A 24975-nucleotide genomic window follows, 5' to 3' on the forward strand; every position below is an offset into this window, starting at 1 on the left:
AAACTATTACTCCTTTTGATAGGTCCTAAACAAGCTTAAATAATTTCGTTTTCTCTAAAACGGACAAGTCTTTTTATTCCTGCTCTCAATGGATCTGTTCGCGCTTTTCATCCCGATAAACTTCTTAGTAGGGGAAAGTAGCTTCTTTCAAGGGCAAGCGACACCGATAATAAAATGGAATGTCGTCCGGCACGAAAGCAGTGTCAGTGTTACAAAACAAAGTCACTGGACCGCAACCAAGCAGAACCACCCACTTATAGTGGGTGGATAAGCTTCACGCGAGTATCCTTAAAAATTCTACGCACACCCTTTCGCTAACTCGCGTCCGTCACCTGAAGTCGTGTTTTACTTCATCAGGAAGCTGTCAACTTCCACTCAAACTCATTCTCCTCTCCCCTCCCCTCCCCTCGTACAAAATGCCATCAATATTGTATTGCTAATTTTTCCTCGTTGGTGGATTACGGTTGTACACCTAACTTCATATGACACTGTTCACACATTACGATGTGTTATTCGGGATGCGACGTAATACGTTATCTTTACATAAGAACAGGGAGGTGATCAGTTATTGTAATAAGGTTTCACCGGGAGCGGTTGAAAAGTTAAAAAGGCCTGTTACGCCATTTGTGAATGGCGTCATAACACCATATTTTTCTTTTCTAACTTACACAAGGAAGCTAATGATGTCTAAAAGACCCTTTTAGTAATCACATTATTTGAAATGATAAAATTTTAACTTTGAGTTACGTCATTTAGGCTGATTGAGTGAAATTTATTTTATTTTTTTAAAGCAAGGACACAATAAAAGGATAATCAAGGCCGAAAATTTCACAACAGAGCAGCCTAATGGTTTCTCTGTCTGAAGTTTATTTTTGTGTGTGTGTGTGTGGGTGCGTGCGTGTGTGTTTTTTTTTCGGTTGATTTGGGCGCAAAGTTTTCGGTGTTATTCATTGTAGAAACGAAAAATATTCGACAGAATGTCGTGTGTTGTTACTGCTTGTGTACACTTTTTTAAATATTTAAAAAGGTACGGTAACTAGGGCGAATCATTTACGTTCATCGTCTGCTCCTTTTTGGTTTAACAGAAACCATTATGGAAAAATCAATAAGAAAAAAGAAAACACTAAAATGTCAAGGTGATTGGAAATGTTTTGAAGTCGTTATGGGATACAATAACGTTATTATTCTTAATCCCAGTAAGCATTTCTTCTTTTTTACTTTTTTTTTTTTTATACATATTGTGAAGGGATATTTCAATAAAAAGATCTGAACCCCTTTTGGGGCAATTGAGCGTTGTAAATTTACTACAGAACAAACACTTCGATCGCAAAGCTCTCGCAGAAGGTGAACTAGTCAATTGACATCTTTCTGCCTTAAATTAAAGCGAAAAATCAACACAAAATAAACCCACTAGATAGTCACGTGGTTTGAAATCGACAGTTAATTGTTGAATGGTTTCTATGGTAATCAAAGTTCTCTGCCTAACACAGCCTAAAGCATTCCTGCCTTAAAAAACTAACAATCGAAATAAACATGAAATAAACCTCTCGGTAATTAAACAAATAATGAAAAATAACGTCCACGTGGACAATTAACAATCACGTGGCTATCAATCGAGAGTTAATTGTTGAATGGTTTCTATGGTAATCAACAGTTCTATGCCTAACACAGCCTATAGCATTTCTGCCTTAAAAAACTAACAATCGAAATAAACATGAAATAAAATAGTAAATGAAACCTGTCGGTAATTGAAAAAAAAATTAAAAATAATGTTCAGTAGCGCTGAAAACATGCTCCTCACCTATTTCTCTTGCAGGAAAACTGTCTCGAGTTCAGTCTCGTTGCCATGCCTACCCAAAAGCTGCAGTCTGCCGTTGCATCTCATTAAGCATTTCAAGAAATATGTCCCAAATGTCCACCTGGGCAGGCGATTCTTAACAATATGGATCGCTTGCTCTTACGCCGGAATTTCCCTTCAATAGTTCTGATTTTCTTTTTCTTTTTTTTCTTTTCCCTTAGCTGAATATTAATTTGGCTTCATAAGAAAATCACACGGAGAGATCCCATAAAGTTAGCGCTGGCAGCGACACCTCATTCAAGGCTATCGAAGAGATTGGGATGGTGGTGGTGATGATGTTGCCAAGGTCTCAACAAAACAACTGACTGATAACAACAAAGCAGAAGACACGCGCACGAGACAGCCGCTTCGGCCATAAACGAATAATCTCTAAGTGCACGAACGCGAACACTAGCGAGCGATAGTCTGTCTCTCACTCTCTCTCTTTCTTAGAGTCTAAAAATAGCCACCTTCCATACAATTGGTTCGCTGACTGGAGAACAACTTAGTTCGGTAGGTGGCGCCACGCTGTACGAGCGGACATAACTCCGACACAGAGCGTTGCACTTAGACGACGAAGAGCGCTACGGACTCACTTTGATGTACGAAGATAAGATCGCCGAGGTGAAATGCACTAAAAAGAGGAATTGCCATTTACAGACATCGAAACAAAGAATTATTTGAAAGACTAATTAAATTTCTTTTTTTCTTGAAGACGAATTCCCATTAGGATAAATTATTCATTAACGCATTGCAAACAGAATGTAATACATTACTGATACACATTAACATCTTCATTATAAGAGTAGCTGCACAGTTAACAATGACTCATCACACCGACAGCTGGATTTAATTTTACACGGACGTCGATTATCCGAAACGCCACTTATCCGAACTACATATGATACCAGCGCATGCGCCGATCATACGTATAACTTACAGTTAAAAAATTCAAAAAGGTGAAGTATTTATTCACTTTATAAGACTGTAATGTCATTTTTTTGACGTACTGTACATCAATTCTTGTTTCCATCTTCTACTGCTGTACTCAGATTTATTTATAAAATTGAAAGATTTTTTTTTTTTTTTTTTTTTGTTAATATTCGGAATTGTTTAGAAAAATTTTGATGCAGTTTATTCCGAAGGAGTCTGAGGTGCCCTCAACAGGTACAAGCTTAACAAAATCGATTTTCAAATGGACTCCAATTATCCGAAACGCCGCTTATCCGAATTAGTCAAGAAATCGGCGTATGATGCTAGCACATGCGCCGATTATAACTTACAGTTAGCAATGAGACTATACTTGATTTACCAGACGATTTATCAATACGAAAGGTGGAAATTCCAAACGTAAAGTATTTATTCACTTTTTAAGACTGATAATGTAACTTTTTTTTGACGTACTGTACATTAATTCGTGTTTGCAGTTTCTACTGTTATAACGAGAGTCATTTATAAATGAAAAAAAAAATAATAATAATAATAATTGTTGATGTTTAGAATTCTGTTTGCGTGAAGAAATCTTTGAATAAAAAAAAAATTGATGTAGTGTATTCCGAAGGCGTTCGAGGTGTCTTAAACAGGAATTATCCTAAAAAATCGATTAAGTTTCTAAAATATTTATGTATCAATTTAATTCTGTTAAAAAAAAAAAAGCTTGGTGAATCGAAAACAGGATTGAAAATAACTGAAAAATAATAAGTTTAAACATAGTAAATATAAATACCTTCTTATTGCATCTGTTTTAGATATTCTGAGCTATTACCTAAGGCGTGCAGGTTTATTCAGCGAAATGGTTATTAAAAGCATTTTGAGCAGGTGGGAAGGGGATGTAAAATAAGTTTGGGAATCACCGTGTTACATAAACAGAAGATAATTGCCAGCGAGTGTTTTTGTGTGTCCCGGAACACGGGGTAGAAATGGCAAACACTGCCAAGGATAATACTTCCCACGGAACGTGTCTCGGGAAGGTGATTCACGCAATGTCAAAGGTCAGTTAAATGTCACGAGGAGGCGGTGGAACTACAGGAAACAATAGATGTTTGTTTATATTCTAATACGAATAGCTTCCAAAGACTAAAAGATCAAAGGTGAAATTTCGTGTATTTTCATCACTTACGTTTTCTCGAGGTCTGTTTGAACTTTATGCGATGGGAATTCAAATTTCGAATTTTGTTAAGTCGAAATTAGGAGAGGTAGAAGAAGAATCCTAGACGTGGGTAGCTAAAATGCGAATGAAGACATGAATTATCGAATTACCCTGAGTTGTGTTTAGAAAGATAAAATGGGATGAAATTCTAAGTTCTCATAAGCTCGAATCCCGGCTTAAATTTAAAAAAAAAAAAAAAAAAAAATTCTCGATTGGAAATAATTGAGAATTCTGGGGTTACGTCCCTTTTATAATTTATTTATTATAAAAGGGACGTTATATATTGTTTTAATTCTTTAAAACAATCCTTTTCTACGATATTTAAATGATGTAGAGGTCATTTTTCAAGTTTATCATCGTATGATAGTGAAGAAAAATTATTTTTTAAAATGATTATTTTAATAAATTATCTTATTCATTAAGTATACACACTAACAAAAGTAGGTGAGACTAGAGAAAGTCTCGTTTCGTTTCGGCATATTCATTTGTCTATCGGGTCGTCAGAGAAGAGTTCATGCGCATGCGTCGATTATTCTGCGTCTATTAGATGAAATGGGTGGAAATTTCCTGAAAGAATCCAAGCATGCATCAGATTGTTCTACGTTCGATGCTATCACTTTGGTTTTTTGGCAATTTGAAGTGGACTTGGACTGCAGAGCAAAGCTCCAGCTTCTCCATCTCTTCGACTATCTAATATGAATCAGGTTTTTGGAGATTGAGTCTGCGCGTTAGCAGAATGGTTATAATCATCGTCCTCCCCCAAACCCAGTGGAAAAGACCCGGATTCGAATTCTGATGTAATAACGCCACTTTTCTGTTCTTTTTTCACTTCCTGGCTCAGTTAGATGATAGCAAGGCTTTGACCCCCGAAAGTCGGGTTTTTCATCCTCAAAAAAAGGCAGATTCACCAAGAATACACGCAATTTAGTTCTTGTATGGTCCTAATATGACAGTTTTTGGGTCTTTTTTTTTTTATTTTGAGATTATGACAGGAATCATAAAGAAACCCAATATTCCTTTATTTTGAATCATCTCGATGCTTGGCTTTTTCCAGCTGTGACTAGAGAGAGAGAGAGAGAGAGAGAGAGAGACTGAATAACATATATGGAAGAACTGCTGAGACCACGCTACTTAAAGGAGTTGGATATACAATACCATGTCATAAGGTCTACTGCGTCTTATAGTCCGGAAAATACGGTAATTATTAATTATCATTAGGTGATGTATTATTCCCTTAATGGAAATTCCTTCGCAATAAAGCTTGTGAACAGACTTAGTCCTAGTAGCACAATCTCTTCGCACGTTTTGTTACCCCCGAAGATGAGGTTTAGTAAAATCCTGAAACGTTGAGAAATTTTCTTGCAACTTATGCAACCTCAAACGTGGTAAAACTGTGATTTTTGTTGTTAAATTTAACCGATTTAACCTTGGAGCTCTTTGTCTTTTTCCTCCAAAAAACAACTTCTACACAAATATCATTTCACAGCTGCTCATCACGTGGTGCGATTTTGATAAACACTTTTTGAGAATTTTTTAACTACTGACTTGATAATCTAACTCTCTTGAAATGCAACAAGTACGTACATTACCAGCATGTTGTATTCAATACTTTTCCACCAGACTTCGTTCCCTGTCGTGATTGTGCGCGATTTTCCAAACACCCTGTGTAAAGAAAGGATCGGGTGAACAGCTGGTTCAAACAGGATGTGGATTTCGTAATGTTCAGAACCTATTGTTCAGAGATAAAAAGATTGAAAGAAAGAAAGAGAAGATGGAAAGATAGACGAGGGAGTTGAAGAAAAAATGACATTTTAAAAATAAAGTTTAGCTGTAGCATTTTCTCGATAATGAACGGCCTTTTTTAAAGATTTATCCAATTAAAATCAATCCATTTCGTAATATAACAAAAGATCATTACAAATAGACAGAGAATTTAATTTAAAATGTTACAGAATGTACCGGAAGTGTCCATTTAGATAGATCAATGACGCAAATACACCTCGCGGTGTTTAGTTTTGTCTATGAAAAAATCCATGTTACTCACCGCACTAATAAATGTGGACTGTTTCTCAAATACCACTACTCTCACAATAAAACTGCCTTCTGCGCAAAAAAAAAAATCAAAACTATCAAAAATAATAGGAATTCATTTCTTATATTGATAATTTAATTAAGAATTTTTCAAATTATCTTCTGTTCACATTAAAGAACTTTTACTTCACTCGTAATTAAATTATTTTCCTATTAGATCAGTTCGTTAAAGAGATTTCGCGAAGCTGAAACCAAATTATGCCACCTGCTAGATTCCAATGTGTTCCAAAAATCAATAGGATTATTTAAAGAAGACGGTTGGAAACCAAATTTAACCCAAGAAGAATAAATAGCTCTTTTATCGTTCAAATATCTTATCGTATTTCTGGATTAATAATCCAGATATTCGATGAGACCAAATAGTTGTTATCATTAACAAGTTCAGATTATATTACAGAATTAGATTCATTATCAGTTACCAGTGTGCCAACTGCTAGGCCAATAAACTTGGGAGACATCTTGCCTATTAGCTGAACTTGACCACTTCTTGAAAATATTAAATGTATAAACCAAGACAAAAGGTTAAACCTTGGTTTAATTTTGAATTCAAATATTCTATTTAAAGAATCCAAACCTAGTGCTCCTTTGGGAAGTCAGATAAACTCGTGAATATAAAAGATATGACAAAGAGATTAAAAAAAAGTCACGTGTCATTTCCTGAAACCATTAGTCATGGATTCAGGACAATCCATGGTACAATCCTCTTAGATATTTAACTTTACACATATTTTATCAGTATCTTTTTCTTTAATTTAAAATTACATTTTCTGTTTACATACACCTTCACCAAAAAGTTAGTGAAGACGTTAGAAATTATCGTGTGAAAAATGGCACGAGTCCGGAAACAGCTACAGAACACAGATGGACTGTATCATCGTATTTATTGACTCCAATAGTAGAAGCAAGAGGGAAAAAAACTGTTGCTAAATGAATCATCGAGCACTCCCCACTTTTTTTTCCAGACTGCTGCGGAAATATGAACCAGCAAAGCAGACAGCACCGTCAAATTTCGCAAGCGATTTCCTCCTTGTCCGTCATATTCGACACATGCAACAAAAGCGGACATCCTAGTAATCAGAAAACACAGTCATACAAGAAATTTCAACGAATCCCACGGACGTGTTCTGTTATTAAGAGCCCCCTCTTCCCCCATCACCCTACCCGACCTCTTTCCTCTGGTAGCGTTTCACCCAGACCTTACTTCTGCTCATTCTTGGAAAGTTTGATCCCCCACCCCCCATACGACATCCGCCATCACGTGTTAGTAGTCAGAAGTTCATTTATTGAATTTCTTAGATTCTGGGAACAAAAAGAAGGGAGTTCTGAACCTGAGGATATGAATATTAACTATCTTATTATACTCCCCAAAAAAAATTCAAAGTCCAAATAATATAGTATTGCATTTCGTTAAATTTGTAAAACATGAAGCGAGGATATAAGTACAAGGACAAGAACATTTCATTAACATCGTAAAACAAAAACAAAATTGAAAGATGAGAATAGGAAGAAGAAAATTTCCTTCTCTCCCTTGGTTAACAGAAGGAAGAGTCCTGTAATGTAGATCATAAAGAGGTTTTCTGACTACCAATACAGCGAACGTACTCCTATATGGAAGATTGATAGTATCATCCATAGCCAATCTTAGCTATTCTCAGTAATACAAAAACATTTAAGCCACTTACAGCTTTCTGTGGAAGAAGAATGAATATCCAGATAGAGCATGGTTCAGTGTTCAAATTTTTGAACAAAGAGGGCAAAAAATCTAAATAAATCCTGGAAAGAATGTCTAGAGTGTTTGGGAGATGTATCACAGAGTTATGGTACTGTTGCAAGATGGTTAGCAGAACTCAAAAGCGAACTGGAGTCAGTTGAGGATCATGCGAGGTTTGGTGGCATCTGAAGGTACATTTTTATGATCCTGAATCCAAACAGAAAGCATGGAGTGGAAGAACAAGTGATCTTCAACCCAAAAAGTTTCGAATCCACCAATCAGCTGGAAAAGTGTTGCCATCCGTTTTCTGGGACTCAAAAGGATTATTTTTTGTTAATTAATTACCTTAATTAACAACAGCGGCAAGGAAATATTATGTCAGCCTTGCCAAGATTGTTCTTTTGAGTTTAAGGTTTGTAGCAAAAACCTTGGCGAGGTCTGTGCACACAGTGTCAACCTGAAAGTTCATTATCAGAGTTGTAGATATTTTGATAAATGTGTTAATAATCTTTCTAAACGAAATATGCTTTTTCTAATAAGTAAAATGGATAAAATGAATGTTTTTGTTGTTATTATTGGGTGTTAGGAGCATTGCGTGTGTTCTGAGGTCGATTTTCTGTTTGGTGGACGAAAAAGCCCAGTTTCCAGGAGAAAAAAACCATTCTACCCTCTCCTGAGACCGAATAACTCAGCCACGTTGTGAAAAAGACCCATAAAAATTCTTCCCGTGGATTAATTGTGGATATTAATTTATAATTCTCCGGTATTTTACCCTTTTCCCTGTTGTACAAATCATTAGAATGAATACCTTCCTCAATTTTCTTGGAAAGTTATTTTGAAAAACAGATTCCAGAAACATTTCTTGCAAATGTTATCAATTATTGTTTCCAAAAAGTCACAACAATACCATCTTTCCAAGAGAGAATCTTTATGGAAAAACCTATACAGATTTGCCTACCATAATGAGCATTACAAAGATATTATACTTAATACCAGGAAGAGAATGCTTAGGTCATATTGTCTGCAGTAAGCTTCCTACTTGATCTTAGTAGTGATAACAGGTTTCCTTGTAGAATTTATTTAATTTTTCTTTATAAATAAATAAATAATGGTCGAGTAGGACCATTATTTATTTATTTCAACCGGTCGTGCGCTTAAATTTGCATGTTCTCGGTCTACATTTGTTGGAGAACTTAGTAATTCATATCTGTATGTTATTCCATGATCATGTGATGTTATCGAAGCTACAAAGGACATCAATACGCTAGGATGTCCAACTATAATGCAATAATTCTTCTACTTGCTTATACTAGTGTATACAGAATAAAATAAGTGGATAGCAACCATTTATATTACTACAACATGTTTACATCGGGAGGAAATCTGATGCTTTAATGCATTAAGTACGTACCCTTTCCTTCTCTCTCTCTCTCTCTCTCTCTCTCTCTCTCTCTCTCTCTCTCTCTCTCTTTCTTTAATATGATGGGTTAATAATTTTCTTCTGTAAAGAGGTTTCAAAGATAAAGAGGTAGGAGAAGAGCATCAAGTTTTAGTATTAAGTTTCTGTTTGCGCTAAAGGTAAGACTGAAAGAGAATTACACCAAATTGTTTAATAATTGAAAGAAAAATCATCTTATGGATAGTGAGTAACGTACACAAATCATGATTGCAACAACTACACCATGCTGAAAAAATGTTGCGAGCTAGGTCAGAATATATGTGTGTCTGTCCAGAGACAATAGGAGGGATTATATGCTGACAGCCTTGTGGATTAACTAGACTTGAGGGAACCTGCAAGGCTCTAGGACAAGAAGTCGGGATTTTTATTAGCGTGGCCTGCATTTGTAGGTAGAAGGATTCTATTTGGTGGTGGTGGTGGAGCAAGGGATTTTGCCAGTATCATTGAGGATACCCTAAGGGTTCAGGGAAAGTGCTATTTAGGGTGGGAGAAAGGTAATATAGACTTGCGTTTATCTGATGATTTGAGTCAAAGCAATGCTTGCACACATCTCAAGAATTCTTGTTTGTTGCAGCAATAGTAGTAGTAGTAGTAGTGGCACGTGATGCAAGAAAGCAAGTGTATGAGCTTATGCAGCATCTGCCAAAAAAAAAAAAAATTACAAAACAATCCCTTCTAAATATTTGTCCAGTTCCTCCTTAAATTTATTTAACATATCAACTTCCACAACGACAGATGGAAGTTTTTTCCAGCAAATAATCACCCGCTGGCTAAAGACAAAATTTCCGCACATCTATTCTACTTCTGTCTTTTGTTAATTTGAATTTATGCCCCCTTACGTTCGTAATCTGAACAAGTGGAAGGATCCCATCAGAATTCAGCGTGCTCAACCCATTCAAGGCCTTATGCACTTCAATCAGATCACCGCGCAGGTGCCTAGTCTCAAGCCACTGCAATTTGCAGAACTTTAGCCTCTCTTGGTAAGAGGATCCCTTCATTTCCCTCACCAATCTTGTTGCCCTTCTCTGTATACGCTCAAGCAAATCTACATCCTTCCTAAAATGAGGCCTCCAGACCTGTACGTAGTACTCAAGGCGTGGTCTAACCATTGCCTTATACAGAGGGATAATCACCTCCTTTTCCCTGCTAACAAAATTGCTATATATCATTGACAAAACCCCATGACCTGCCCTAGCAGCCTGTGTGCATTGCTCAGAAAACGTCATATCTGACTGCACAATTACTCCCAGGTCTTTTTCATTTTCTACCACCTTAAGTGTAGTACCACACAGTTGGTACGTTTCTCTGGGGTTACTGGGGTTACTTCTACCCATATGCAGTACTTTTCATTTGTCAAGGTTAAACTTCAGTTCCCACTTCTTAGCCCATCTGCCCAAATTATCTAGATCCTGTTGCAGTAGCACACTGCCATTACTGTCATTAGCAACCCTGCCAACCTTTGTATCATCTGCAAACTTCGACACTAAGTCTGATATACCTTCATCAATACCATTGATAAATATACAAAACAACAGTGAACCCAACACCGAACCCTGTGGGACTCCACTAATAACATTAGTCCACGAAGAGCAGCACCCATTGATTACCACCCTCTGTCTTCTCCCACTTCACCATCCTTTTATCCATTGTAGCAATTCACCCTTAATACCATTCTGCTCCAATTTGTACAATAGTCTTCCATGTGCAACAATGTCAAAAGCTTTCCTGAAATCCAAATATATGATATCAAAATTATTTTTGCATCCAGTTCCTTTGTAACCACATCATAATATCCTATCAAATTTGTCAGACAAGATTTTCCCTTAACAAACCTATGCTGTGTCTGAATTATTGCTGCAGTCTTGTCTAGATGATCCTGCAATGCATCTTTAACCAGTGACTCCATTATTTTACCCGGAACAGAAGTTAAACTAACTGGTCTGTAATTACTGGTGTCACCCTTCGATCCCCCTTTGTGAATTGGGGATACATTTGCACATCTCTAGTCCGTGGGGACCTCCCCTGAGTCCAAGGAAGCTCTCATAATTATGGCTAAGGGTTTGCTTACTTCCTTTGCTGCCTCCTTTAATATAACTGGATAGATCCCATCCACCCCAGGTGCCTTTCTTATGTTTAACTTCAACAATTTCTCCTCCACTTTGCTCTCAGTTATTACAAAATCATTAAGTATCCTACTACAATTTGATAACCTTCTGCCATTTTCAAACCTTAATAATTCCTCATGTGTGAATGTAGATGCAAAATACTCATTCAGTTTGTTTGCTATCTGAGCAGGATTATCAACAGTCGAACCATCAATGTCAAGTGGACCAATCAGATTCATCCCCTTCCTTTCAGAGTTTATATAAGTAAAGAAATCCTTGCTGTTTTTCTTAGCATCTTTTGGCAAGGATTTCTCGTAATCTGCCTTCGCCTGCCTAACCTCCTTTGTGACCTGATTATGGACTAGCTTATACCTACCATAGGCTTCTGAGTCGCTTGATAATTTATATGCATCCCATGCATTTTTCTTCTCTGTTGCGAGTCTCATTAGTTCATTAGATAACCATTTAGGCCTAAACCTTGAACAATATTTCTTAATAGGTATGAAACTTTTAGTAGCATCCACGATTAATTCCTTGAATGCTATTTTAGGAAAGATAGGAGAGATGATTGGATCATGCTTCTTATCAATAGCAGCCTGAGCCCAAATAGGGTTTTTTTATGAGCCAGAGGTTACATCTTCCAGCATATAATTTGTGTGGTGTGAGTTAGTTGGAAGCAATATACAGACCAGAAGATTGTGAAGAGTATTAAGAGAGAGAGAAGTTCGATTCTTGGACCACAGACGACGTAAAGATTGGGACAGTGTCAAGCAGCGGTCCTGCAAGATGACTTGAACAGGCTTCAAGGAATGGTCAGAGAAGTGTCTATTTTAGTACAGCAAAATTCAAGATCTTACACTTGCGAAACAGCAACCGCAAAATAAGTTATACACTTGGTGGGGCTGAATTAAAAACAGAGGCAGAGAGGGATCTGGTAGTTACGATACGAGCAGATATGAAGTTTTCTGAGCAGTGTAAACAGGCGGCCAGGAAAGCCCATGGTGTTCTTTCGATGATTTATCGAACTCCTGTAGAGATAGAGGTCATAATCCCACTGTAGAAGGTAATTGTAAGACCACATTTGGAAAACTGTGTTCAAGTATGGACACCTCATCTGAGAAAAGACTGAGTTTCTTGAAAGAGTCCAAAGACGGGAAACTGGCCCATGGTGAGATCGGGAAAAGGGAAACCGTACAAGAAAAGACTTAGATTTGTAGGCTACAGAGCTTGGCAACCAACCACTTTAGAGTGGATCTGTTTGAGTTTTTTAAGGCTCAGAAAGGAGTTGGTAAAACGAATGAAGGCAAAATTTTCACTGTTATAAAGAATTTCAGAATTATGGGCATAAATTCAAATTACAGAGGAAGAGGTTTATATTAGATCGTAGGAAGTTTTCTTTTAGACAGCGAGTTGTCGATAATTTGTATTTTCTTATCTACTTTTCCTTTTCTTTTTTGTCGGTGCAGCAAAATCCTGCGAGTTCCTTGCATTGTACGACAAATAACACTACGTGTACATGAGATCATTAAAGCTTCGAATAAAGTCGTTTAGATGAGAGATGTGCTTTTTTTATGTGAGATTAGCCAAAGTACAAGTCGCATTATAACGAAAAACACAATTAACTGACTGTAACTGAACACCCGGCCATATTTGTATTTTTTTTACTGTGTTTCAGACCTATAAAGAGTTGATGCAGCGAAAGCATACAAACAACTTCTAGAATTACAAGTTTGCAGCTGTTCTTGCGTGACACTGATTAAAAATAACAAACACTAGTGTTCAATTAATAAGTCAGCTTTGAAATAATGCCTGCGTCGCAACTGGAAGCAGTGATTTGTCAGAGGGAAAAGTATGCGAGTACTGATATTTATAAATAAAATATGACTGGAAAATACACTACCGGAAATTTATTACAGTTATAGTTCGTCAAAGATGGACGAGAGAAAATCCAATGGAATGTTTCGGAACAGTTGTTGTTAAGGGCTGGAAAAGTGAGGGCAAGATAATTAACCATCGCAAGCCATATGGAGGAGAGGAAACAGTCAGTGATGTGCGGAATGCCAGAAGGAAATGCTTAGTTCTTGCTGGCGAGTGGAGAGCTAGATGCGCGGGTGATAGACGCAATTTAGTTTGATGCAGTGAAAGTAGAAATTGGGTTCAGAAACTGTTTAACTGAAAGTTGCTTGTCTGTTTTAATTCCTTTATAAACTGGTACAGCGACTTAGAGTTTTCAGACCCTCGCATATTGGCTTGTGAACTGTACAGACGTAAAGCACAACAATCCATCGCACCATAACCAAAACAGTTGATGCACCAAACATCTACATAACAACCAAATTTATATTTTAACCAGAAATCCTTCTTATGTTTAAAAATGATTAAGATATGACGCTTAAAATTCTTCCCGACTCGAATACAATATTCAAAATGCGGTCTCACCATTGTATTACACAATGGAATCCTTCTTCCTACTTGCAAAGGGCTTAGACAGGACACCCTGTGCCTTTATAACTACCTATTCGCATTGCGAAGAAGCCTCCTCCAAATCTTCTTCGTCCTGAACTATTCTTAACTCCTCTACCCTTAAGTAACTCCTGGATTTCTGTTCCCTCCCAAGATGGAAAAGCTTATATTTAAAAGCATTTAGCTTCAGTTGCATATTTCCGACCATTTGTGCAACCGATCAAAGTAATTTTGAAGCAATGTGGCCTGGCTTTGGCCGTTAACCATCCTTGCAACCTCCAGACCATCGGACTACTTTGACGTATACCCCTCTACTTTTTCAATAATGTCACTGAGGAAAACTTGGAATTATAAATTCTCTGAGTCATGCTGCTTTGGGCCCAGAAGCAGGATCATACGTTGGAAGGGAACAGAGTCCCAGTCTGTTCCCGTTCACCGTAATAGTGGCCCATGATCTGGGGAATATTAAGAATCTAATACAAATGCAACAAGGTCTGAGAGCTGTGGATTGTCTGAATCGTGTTGGGCATCTTAAAACTTAGTTTCAAGTTTTATACTCAAATATGGAGTGGCTGTTTCCAAGTACCAAGAAATAATCTTTTCATAAGAGACTCTCTCTCTCTCTCTCTCTCTCTCTCTAAGCTAAGTCGATTAAGTAGAGTCTGAGTGATGCTTGGACGAGAAATCACGAGGTCTGTCACGTGATCAATCGGGATTTCTAGAAGGCTTTTTCGTTTTCTTTGTATCATTCCTCTTTTCTCCATTAATTTACCGAGGATTAAGGATCATTACTGACCTTGTCCAAGAACGTCATTCAAGGTCGTGGTAATGTCTGACCCTTGCTTGCCAAAAAAGAAACAAACGTTCAGATAACGTAATCATTCAGTGTCCAAGTTAGCTATCGATCAGAATACATATACACTTTTTCGCATTACGAGTTTGTGTTTCTAAAGCAAGGCTATAAAACGGGGGCCCCGGGAGCTGTTTGCCAGCCTCCAAGACAGTGTAATCGGTCCATTGTGAGATGCAATTTTGTGCAAAATTCTTATTTAAACTGCAGTAGGTCGATAATCGAATTACACAAGGGCTAAGGAAATAATGCATTTATGATATCAATTTCCACGCCCAAATATGGCGTAGAGTACTTCGCTAACAGTCGCAACTTTTATACTACGCTGGCTCATTCATTACGAAGTGCAAGTTATTCTTAAGTTCCCTGTTGGGGTGCTACATTCACCCACCCCTGTGACCCTGCAGCAGCATGTTCGAGAGGCAACCAGAGAGAGTAATACTCTTGATCTGGTTGTCAGCAGTGATCATTCGTGTATTAAGAATTTGCAGATAAAGGAACCACTAGGTGGCAGTGATCACAGTGTACTGATGTGGGATTTACTTAAAGATATAATTACCATCAGGGGTAAAGGAAAGGGTTTTTGCTTCAGTAAGGATGAGTATCCAAATATATGATATCATATATTTGGATTTCAGGAAAGCTTTTGACAGTGTTGAGCATGAAAGACTATTGTACAAATTGGAGCAGAATGGTATTAAGGGTAAGTTGCTACAATGGATAAAAGGATGGTTAAGTGCGAGAAGACAGAGGGTGGTAATCAATGGGTGTTGCTCTTCTTGGACTAATGTTATTAGTGGAGTCCCACAGGGTTCGGTGTTAGGTCCACTGTTGTTTTGTATATTTATCAATGATATTGATGAAGGTATATCAGGCTTAATGTCGAAGTTTGCAGATGATACAAAGGTTGACAGGGTTGTTAATGATAGTAATGGCAGTGTGCTACTGCAACAGGATCTAGAAAAATTGGGCAGATGGGCTAAGAAGTGGCAACTGAAGTTTAACCTTGACAAATGCAAAGTACTGCATATGGGTAGAAGTAACCCCAGAGAAACGTACCAACTGTGTGGTACTACACTTAAGGTGGTAGAAAATGAAAAAGACCTGGGAGTAATTGTGCAGGCAGATATGAAGTTTTCTGAGCAATGCAGACAGGCTGCCAGGGCAGGTCATGGGGTTTTGTCAATGATATACAGGAATTTTGCTAGCAGGGAAAAGGAAGTGATTGTCCCTCTGTATAAGGCAATGGTCAGGCCACGCCTTGAGTACTGCGTAAAGGTCTGGAGGCCTCATTTTAGGAAGGATGTAGATTTGCTTGAGCGTGTACAGAGAAGGGCAACAAGATTGGTGAGGGGAATGAAGGGATCCTCTTACCAAGAGAGGCTTAAGTTCTGCAAATTGCAGTGGCTGGAGACTAGGCACCTGCGCGGTGATCTGATTGAGGTGTTCAAGGCCTTGAATGGGTTGAGCACGTTGAATTCTGATGGGATCCTTTCACTTGTTCAGATTACGAACCTAAGGGGGCATAAATTCAAATTAAGAAAGGACAGATGTAGAATAGATGTGCGGAAATTTGCCTTTAGCCAGCGGGTGGTTAATTGCTGGAACAAACTTCCATCTGTCGTTGTGGAAGTTGATAGGTTAAATAAATTTAAGGAGGAACTGGACAGGCATTTGGAGGGAATGGTGTGATTTTTTTTTTTTTTTTTTGGCTGATGCTGCATAAGCTAATACACTTGCTTTCTTGCATCACATGCCACTACTACTACTACCCTCCATTAGTAGGCTAGTTGACTTCGTGATATTAACTACCAACTTTCATCGATGTTTTCTTCAAGTATTAAAATATCTGGTTAGCCCAAGGCACAAGTCCATGAAACATGCTGACTTCAATTCGAATTCCACCAAATTATTTCAGGCCTGAAATAGCCGAGTAGTCAGGAGCGAGAATGCAGTAGCACGCGCTCTTTGAGCGGACCGCGGTTCAAGTCCGTGACTACTAAATAAGATTAATGTTTGTATTGTCGATTTATTGTAAACTCCTCTGATTTGGTGGTCGTGCCGGAATATAAACAAGAACGTTTTTTTTATACATACATGACCTTCCTGAAATCTCTTTCCTTTTAAAAATCATGGCTCGTTCTTCTATTCTTGTATATTTGACAACTGCGTGCCACTTGCACGCAGTTGTCAAATGTTCTCATCCTGTAACATCTGTCAGTGCTAAAAATCATCGAATCCTGCTTCAGTTGGCTTTATGGATATATAAAGAAATATATCTAGTATTAACCTCTTTTTATTACTTACAAAAGTATACTCATGAGCCAAAACATTACGACCATCTCTGTGTCCACGAGTGGACGCATCCCACAGCATCTAGGAGTGACGTCACTGACCGGCGAAGCATATATACTGGCGGCACAGGTAGTGCCTGTCAGTTCATCAGTACGATCCCCGTGCAATGAGGAAAGGGAAGGAAAGGACCTGAAGGAGTTGCAACAAATCATTCCCATTCCAACTCCTTCAGGAAAGGACCTGAAGGAGTTGGAATGGGAATGATTTGTTGCGCTAAGAAAGTGGGAACCAGCATCTCAGCAATCGCAGGCATTGTCGGCTGTTCGAGGACTGCCGTAATGAAGGTGTGACGGAATGATTCGAAGAGGAACACACAACCACCCATTGTGCCGGGATGAGAAGACCATCACTGGTTGACAGTCGAGGTGAACGGCAGTTGGCACGTGCTATCCTAGACAATAGACTGCTCACGATCCTTCAGTTAATGGCAGACTACAACAAAGGCGCACAGTGAAAATTTTTCGAGTATACCATCCAGCAGTCTGTTTATGTGCTCATGAACAGACCGTCATCAGCATCATGTGATCTGTTCATGTCATCAACGTCTCCTCCTGCAGTGGGCATTGGAGCACCGTTCACGGACTTTGGACAAGACTCACCTGGTCTGATAAATCAAAGTTCCAGCTCCATCATGCCGATGGAAGGGTGCCTGTTCAACGACGAGTAGGGCGCCTCCGTAGCCAGGTGGGAAGGAGCAGCAGTGCGTAGCACATGCTTCTTGATTAGACCGGGGTTCGAGCCCGTCACCACCAAATACGGAGTATGCGGAAAGGTCAAGGAATGACCACCGCATATCCCGGAGCAATATGGCCTTAGTTGCTAATGCTCCTAAAAACCAAATAACAATCAACGACGAGAAGGTGATCAGCTGCAATCAAACTGCACAGTTGGTCGAAAACAGGCCGGCGCTGGTGGTATCATGGTTTACGGATGTTTTCATGGACATCCCTGGATCCCCTCATTCCAGTTAAACACACCACCCTCACCGCCAGATCCCACCTCGGAATTTTTTTGCCCTACATGATGACCACGTATCCAAATGGCACCGGACTCTTACAACAATACAACACCCTTCACAAGAATCGCATTGTGCAGGAACAGTTCGAGTATCATGTCCAAGCACTCCCCTCTCCGCCAAGTTCCCCCGACATCAATCCGATGGAACAATTTGTGAGAGGTGGTGGAACGCAACATTCGCCAGGCCACGCTAGTGCCTCTCTCCGTTGCCTATTGGGACGTTCTTCTGTCCAGGATACCTGAGGACACCTTTCGCAGTGTCCTCGATTGTCGATGCCACGCCAGGTGCAAGCGGTTATCACGGCGAAAGGCTGTCCAACATGCTGTTTGGTAGGTGGTCATAACGTTTTGATTCATGAATGTATAAAAGAAGAATTAAGATTCGATTTGCCATAATTCTATAAAATTCATCGAGGTATACCTTGGAGCAGTAAAATGACACCCCAGATCAAACAATGCTCACATCCAAAGTGAGTTCAGAAACATTGCATATAAATAACTAATACTGAATGTACTGAATGCAGGGTGTATCAACGTTTCGGGGTCAAAAAATTACTTTTAATTGTTGCTTTCAAAACGAGAAGTCTTATTTATTTAATGCAATGAAATTTTAACTGTGTTCTCGATTCCAAGCCTGATTTCCTCAGTGTCAGTACAGTGGTTTCTCCACTTTCACCCATTTGGAAAGATCTGAGTTCGAGTCCTTTACCACATTGGAGGAATTTCTAAAGTCTTCTTCAATCGGGCTGTAACCAGCTGATCTCAGGAGGAAGGAGTATGGGTTTTTCTAGGGACTCAAAACCCAAGTCTCGGGAAGCAAAAATCGCTCAATCTTCTCCTTAGTGAAGCGTAAGGACGTTTTTTTAACACCGAGCTATGTTTCATCCACCATCTGAAATGGACTCGTCCTATTAACATTACTAACGATTTTGGAATCCCACGTGAACCCCTTTAGAAAGAGCCACGGTGAAGGTCTTTGTATTCAGACTGTTGAAAACCCAGAGTAAGTTCGTTACTTGGTGTTTAAATGAAACAAAAGAAAATCGCGCTGATAAGAGCTTGCTGAGTAATGTCGCATCAACCTCTGGCACCGATTAACTCATTACAATGGGAATGAAATTTCCACTGGAAACACCGATAACGAGTGTGAGTAGCCAGCACTTAGAAGGCAGTGAATGAATCATTTTGTGATGACCTTGGACAATAATTACACCTCTGTCAGATATCTACCCGGCTAACATTAGCCGATAAGAAAGTTAGTTACGTTCCATGCCACATTACTTGGCTGATTACTGTTCGGAGGTTGCGCTGCAAATCCAGTTCGGCAATCACGTCTAGGGGAACATCAAAACTGGGGCAGCATAATCACAAACAGAATCTTGATTTCTTATTGCAAATTTCCTTCAACGGAGTGAGTAAAACTTCTGAAACTTCGGGTTTTCATCCCATAAAACAATTTTCGTAAATTGTCTGTAAGCTACGAACACCGTACGTCGAAGCCTCATTACCCTAGTTACCTTGTCACAATTGTTAATAACTTTCTCCTGGATCCGCCTTTTGTATGTCGCGGATGACGCTACTGGGGGTTATAATTGCTGGAAGAACTCTTGTGTTGACAAAAAATAAGCGATGTTTTTTTTTCCTCCATGGGAAGACAAACGTGATAAACATATAGGATCTAGATGACGTCACCATTACGTATTTAAAGTTGTTAACCTCACCACGGATGTTTGCCTATCTTTGCTTCCGTCTTCAGGAAATGATTACACATTAAGGCAAACGAACGTTATGAGGACTGGAAGAAAACAGCTTGTAGTCTTTAAAACTCATGAGAGAAGGAAAATGAACGCCTTCTGATGCCGATAAGTTCAAAAATTATAATCCTTATTTCACAGCGCATTAACCCCGACTACCACACCATCTTAGTATGCACCATCGTCTTTATGTGCCACAATAAAGTTTAAGCGAGGGGCTTTAGTTTAAAAAAGCATTAACTTTACAATGTAATAAAATACCATTTCTCTTAAAAACAATTAAAATCTGGTGGTTATGTTATGGAAACTCACCTGGACTCTATCCAAAAGAGAGACTAGTCAGGTTAGTTAACGATTCCTCTCTTACAGGCTCATCCCACTCCCTATCACACGGACGTTTAGTTTCTGCTACCTTTTATACAGATCTATCCTTCAAAATCTGAAATGATGATCTTCTCAATAAAGCCAAACCAACTACATCTTTCAGTGATGCTAAACGGTTCTTTAATCCCAAGAGTCTACCATCGAAAAGATCTAAGAATAATATTTTATGCAAAGAGCCAGACGTCTTGAATTACTTCATATCAAAATGTGAGGATTGAGATGGATGGCAAAGCAGTATCTACTTCGTGTTCGAGACTCTGCAACTTCCATCAAATATGTCTACAGGATGATTCATCCCTCTGGCTTCAGCTTCCAGATCAACATCAACACTCCAGAGCATTCAGTCCGTCGAATATTGGATGATCAGGTGGCTTGCACGCAAATATAACTTCAAAAATGATATCCACACTACCATCCATTACAGCAGCCCTCAATTACACAACCATGAAGTAAAAAGTTGAAGAAAGCGGACTCTCTACCACCATAAAACTGATCACAGGCTACATCAGCTCTTCTAATTTCTGGGACATTTGCTTTATGGAAGATTCCACTTCAAACCCTCAGAGCCTCTCCGGCAATTATAATAATTGTCTTCCCCTAGCTGACCGCTTCATTCCCACCAGGATGCTTCAGACTGCCCAGAACCTAGATGCAGATCTACATCAATTTATACGCAACAAAAATTATAGAAAAGATGTCACTGCGAGCTTAACATTGTAGAGCAGATTTGCGCCACCATGATGTCACCGGAAGTCCACTTAGAAAGCGTTCCTTAATTCAGCTTTTGACATCAAACTCGTGGATTTATTGCCATACAATAATGATTTAATAATAAGTGGCACAATGAAATAAAAAAATAAATCCTCTCATAGTTCAGATATTCCCACTAGGGGCACTAGAATTAAAAATTAAAACTGGAATTTAAAAAAAAAATGTTTGGCAATTACTTAATGTATCTTAGTAAGAGATCATCTAAGTAAATGTAATAATACAAAGTCGGCCTGTCCTGACGAGCGCGTAAGAATTGTATCAGTCACCCCTGTAATCTGTTGTTGCCTCCCTTCGCGGTTGCACCCATTCTTCTAAAACCATTTCGTCGAATCGTACGTACATCGAGCCAATGACACTGTTTACGTTGGCGTTGTTGTGTCTGGCCATAAAGCTCCTTCGGTTCCTCTTCCACCCCTCTTTTTGCCTTCCCTTAGCCGCTTCCCCACATAAACACGGAGCAACAAAGATAGCCATTACTATTTTTATACCTTGGAGGGCACCCATGGAATGGAGGAACTGGGGTTTAGGAGGAAGACTTTTGCCATATTACTTCCGTTAAGATTCAAAGTACGATTTTATGCTCCACTTTTGGACGCATTCCTCATTAGTGGAATAAAAAGAATATTTTGATGCATAAACATTACCGAGTGTAATTACCGATTGCACTATTTAATGATACGCAATAATATTATGTCAGCTGGGGGGGGGTCAAGTTACAAATGTTTTCCAATACCACGTGATGAATGTTTCCTTGAATGCAAGCTCAAGTAGGCATGCATTTTCCCTTTTTTTCTTTTTTTATTGGGCCAAATACATCCGGTGGCATATTATTCTACAGCCAACAGAACAATTGATTAGTCAACTATAATTAATAGAAATAAATGTCTCCCGTACACTGACTTGACTTTCATTACCAATACCGCCTTGTGTAGGAATGGGCTGGTGTGTGACGCGGGTGAAGGCTCAAAGTCGGGAACGGCTGATATAAGATTGTGGTTCTGTTACTAATAAAAATAAAGCATTTATTTTTATGGATAGGCTTAGGAGTAGAGCGTATTGTCTTTACAGCTTAGGGTATTAAGGGTGTGTTCTAAACGCCTGCGGGTTCCTTACAATGGTTAATACTAATACTGAGGTTGTATTTGCTGTTGTTGTTGTTTTTCGGAGGGTGAAATGACCTTCCTACACTGCGAATTAAGACGTATCAATAACATGGAAGCAGCCAAGTTTCTTATAGAAACTTGTCATCCATTAATTGCCAACAAATTTCCCAGTGATACGATTGAAACATCGAAGGATGGTTGCATTGTGAATCCACTGAGAACTGAAGGACGCGCTTTTCTTTGTGGCATCGTGTACTTTTTTGATAAAAGTAAAACGTATTACAGAGAGATTATAAAAGTGGCTTTAAATTTTGATTATTTATTATGTTATTAATTTTTGTTGAAAGTTCCTGAAACAGGAACTTCCAGCAGATGGTTTTATGACTTCCTTCATAAAAACATCTACAAAATGCGTATACGTAGTTTAAAAATAATTCGCTGATATACATTGGAATAATAGTTCTTTGCTAATCCTACAGCACAACGCCCACTACAGCCTGTTAATCGCTGTGATCGGAAGTTTTCAGAGATACTGTTTCACAATTGCCTCAGCTACTGGAACTGTGGTTAAATATCCAATGTTCAGAATGTCTAGGCTGAATTCACCAATGCGGTTGAAAGCGCATTGGTGAATTCAGCTTAGACGGTAAAGTAGCCTTTGTACCTCACCAGAAAATCTTCAAATGATTCAAAACAAGATCCTATCAGAGTTGTTTTTTTTTTTTTTTTACAAACGAATTGCCCCAAAAGGTTCTAAATTGAAGGTCCAAAGTGGTTGATTGAGTGCTGTGAAAATTCATAACGAGCAGTTCTCCGATATCAGAAAACATTTTGTTTCGGGTTCACGCTGGGCGATCCAACTCTCTTTATCCGTCACTGCCCTCTTGAATATCGCAGTTCGTAGAATCGCCATCCTTCCCACCGGGTGGAAAAGACTTGAGTTCAAATTCCGTCAATGATGCGAAGAATTTTCACGGGTCTTTTTCAAAACATGGCCAAGTCAGTCTGTCTCAGACGAGGGTGGAAAAACCTGCCCTCGCCAGTTACTATTTTACCCAAAAGGTTGGTGGATTCTTCAAACGGTGTTTGAAGAATCCATAAATACTTCTTTCTGGAAAACATACTGAACCCAACGACTGGTACTGATACAGAAGTCACGTCATCCAATAAGTATAATCTTACTGATGTTACCAATCGCAGCATAAAAAAATTTAAAAACAAATTTGAAGCGCTGTTTCGTTCATCCTCAAACTAGCTGTTGTAAGATTGGTACCAACTATTGCCAATGCGGAGAACGTACGTTTTGAAGGGCAAAGCAGTTAAGGTTAATCGAAAACTACACAAGCCACATACCACGATCAAAGACAGCGAGTGTATCGAATTCTTTTTTTAGATTTTATTAGGTCAAGGTGTGATTAAAATAACTCTTCTTTCCCGTGTCTGTAATTTGACTAAAAAGTGTTCACGCGGACACAATAGAATGTAATCACCCTGTTTCTCAGAGTGGCCCGGATAGTGTGATAAGTTAAATGGAGCGAAAAAGGTGCGGTCGTAGGGGCAAAAAAAAAAAAAAAAAAAAAGTAAGGAATTTAATGATCGTCATAATGAAACACTTTGAAAGCACGTGCAATTGAGTCTCTGAGAGTAGATCAATAGGCATTTGTTCATATTGAACTGTCCCTGCACTTTACACTTCTCTGCCGAACGATAGTGACATGCAGAGAAAACGATCTCGCCGATAATGGGCCACATTTTATATTGATTTCTGTCCGCTTCTCAAGGAGATGTTTGGTACTCCCACTTAATCCTTGAACAAGCTTTTTGTATTTTAATTATGATATCCGCATTAAAATTGGTCGTGGAAGTAGAGGTTGTTGCTTTAATGGAACTTGGAAATAACCATAAAAATGGGGCGTACCACATTATTGACCACAGTTACGGCCTCTGCAGATTATTGACTGTCCAGCATATATTTTTCAACTGGTTTTATTACGAGGTTTTATATCAGAAACTTATCTGAAGAAGTCAATGAACATCTTATTTATTGATGGCAGTTAAATGAACTTCATTCCTACAAGGTTCGAATCCTCTTGTCGATGGGGCTGAACTTGACTCGGCACCATCGACTGCTCGCTTATTTGTGTTTTTCACTCCGTTAAACATGTTGTTTTTTCTTTGGAGCCAAAGAGACTAAGGCTATGAAGCGTCGATGTATTGTGTCTGTAAATGTATTGCTTTCTATATAACCCGGTTATCTTGTTTTGCTGGATGAAAAACCATGAGTTCTTTGTTCTATGTACGAGCAGCAACTACACCAACTAGTAGCAACTACACCAATGGATACATTTAATTTACTTCAACCATGCCAAGTAGATAGTTTATCCTTCATAGGCGCATACGAGTTGATTCAAGCATTTTAGCTTACATGGGCTCACTTCGTCCTACCTTTAGCTGAGTTGAAGTTATGCAAATGAGAACTTTACCAATGCTTAGTGGTAGGTTTCAATCTGTTTTCTGCAAAATACGAGTTATTGTTTTTCAAACATAATTTATTGAATAATATCGATGGAAGTAAAGAATCAATCAGACTATTATTATAACAATTATAAAATTATCAGTCCACAGAATGATTCAGTCTATGGTGATCTAAAAGAGACATTAAATAATTTCAAGGGCGAAACTTTTCAAAATGAAAATTTCGAATTGGTATTTATTATTCGGAGCAGGGAGTGGATTTTTCAAATCGCAGTGGGAATCAATCTGATTGAACACAAAGATTAATTTCTCAAATTTTGGGAATAGCAACAGAAAAAAAAGTTTAAATTACGATACTGTTTCTCAATGTCATTCGAAAAATTTCTATAATTATTTTATCAGTAGTATAACGAAAAATATTTTATCGATTGTAATTAATCTGTCCTGTCTT

At 38.5% G+C, this 24975-nt stretch overlaps 1 protein-coding gene across 5 annotated transcripts in view; it reads right to left on the reverse strand.

Moving 5' to 3' along the window:
* Positions 1-24975, reverse strand: part of LOC150079426 (histone deacetylase 4-like) — a 352480-nt gene that overhangs the window by 278670 nt on the left and 48835 nt on the right. For 2 of the 5 annotated variants that reach the window (XM_090383438.1, XM_090383437.1), the window contains exon 1: positions 1802-2196. The exons of the other annotated variants lie outside the window; for them this stretch is intronic. The gene's annotated coding sequence lies outside the window, so the exon portion shown is untranslated. Of the gene's footprint in view, positions 1-1801; positions 2197-24975 lie in introns of those variants that run through there. 5 annotated transcript variants of the gene reach the window in all.

The sequence above is a fragment of the Mastigoproctus giganteus genome, chromosome 10 (genome assembly GCF_048544385.1).
Source record: "Mastigoproctus giganteus isolate SK-2022 chromosome 10, ASM4854438v1, whole genome shotgun sequence".
Classification (NCBI taxonomy): domain Eukaryota; kingdom Metazoa; phylum Arthropoda; class Arachnida; order Uropygi; family Thelyphonidae; genus Mastigoproctus; species Mastigoproctus giganteus.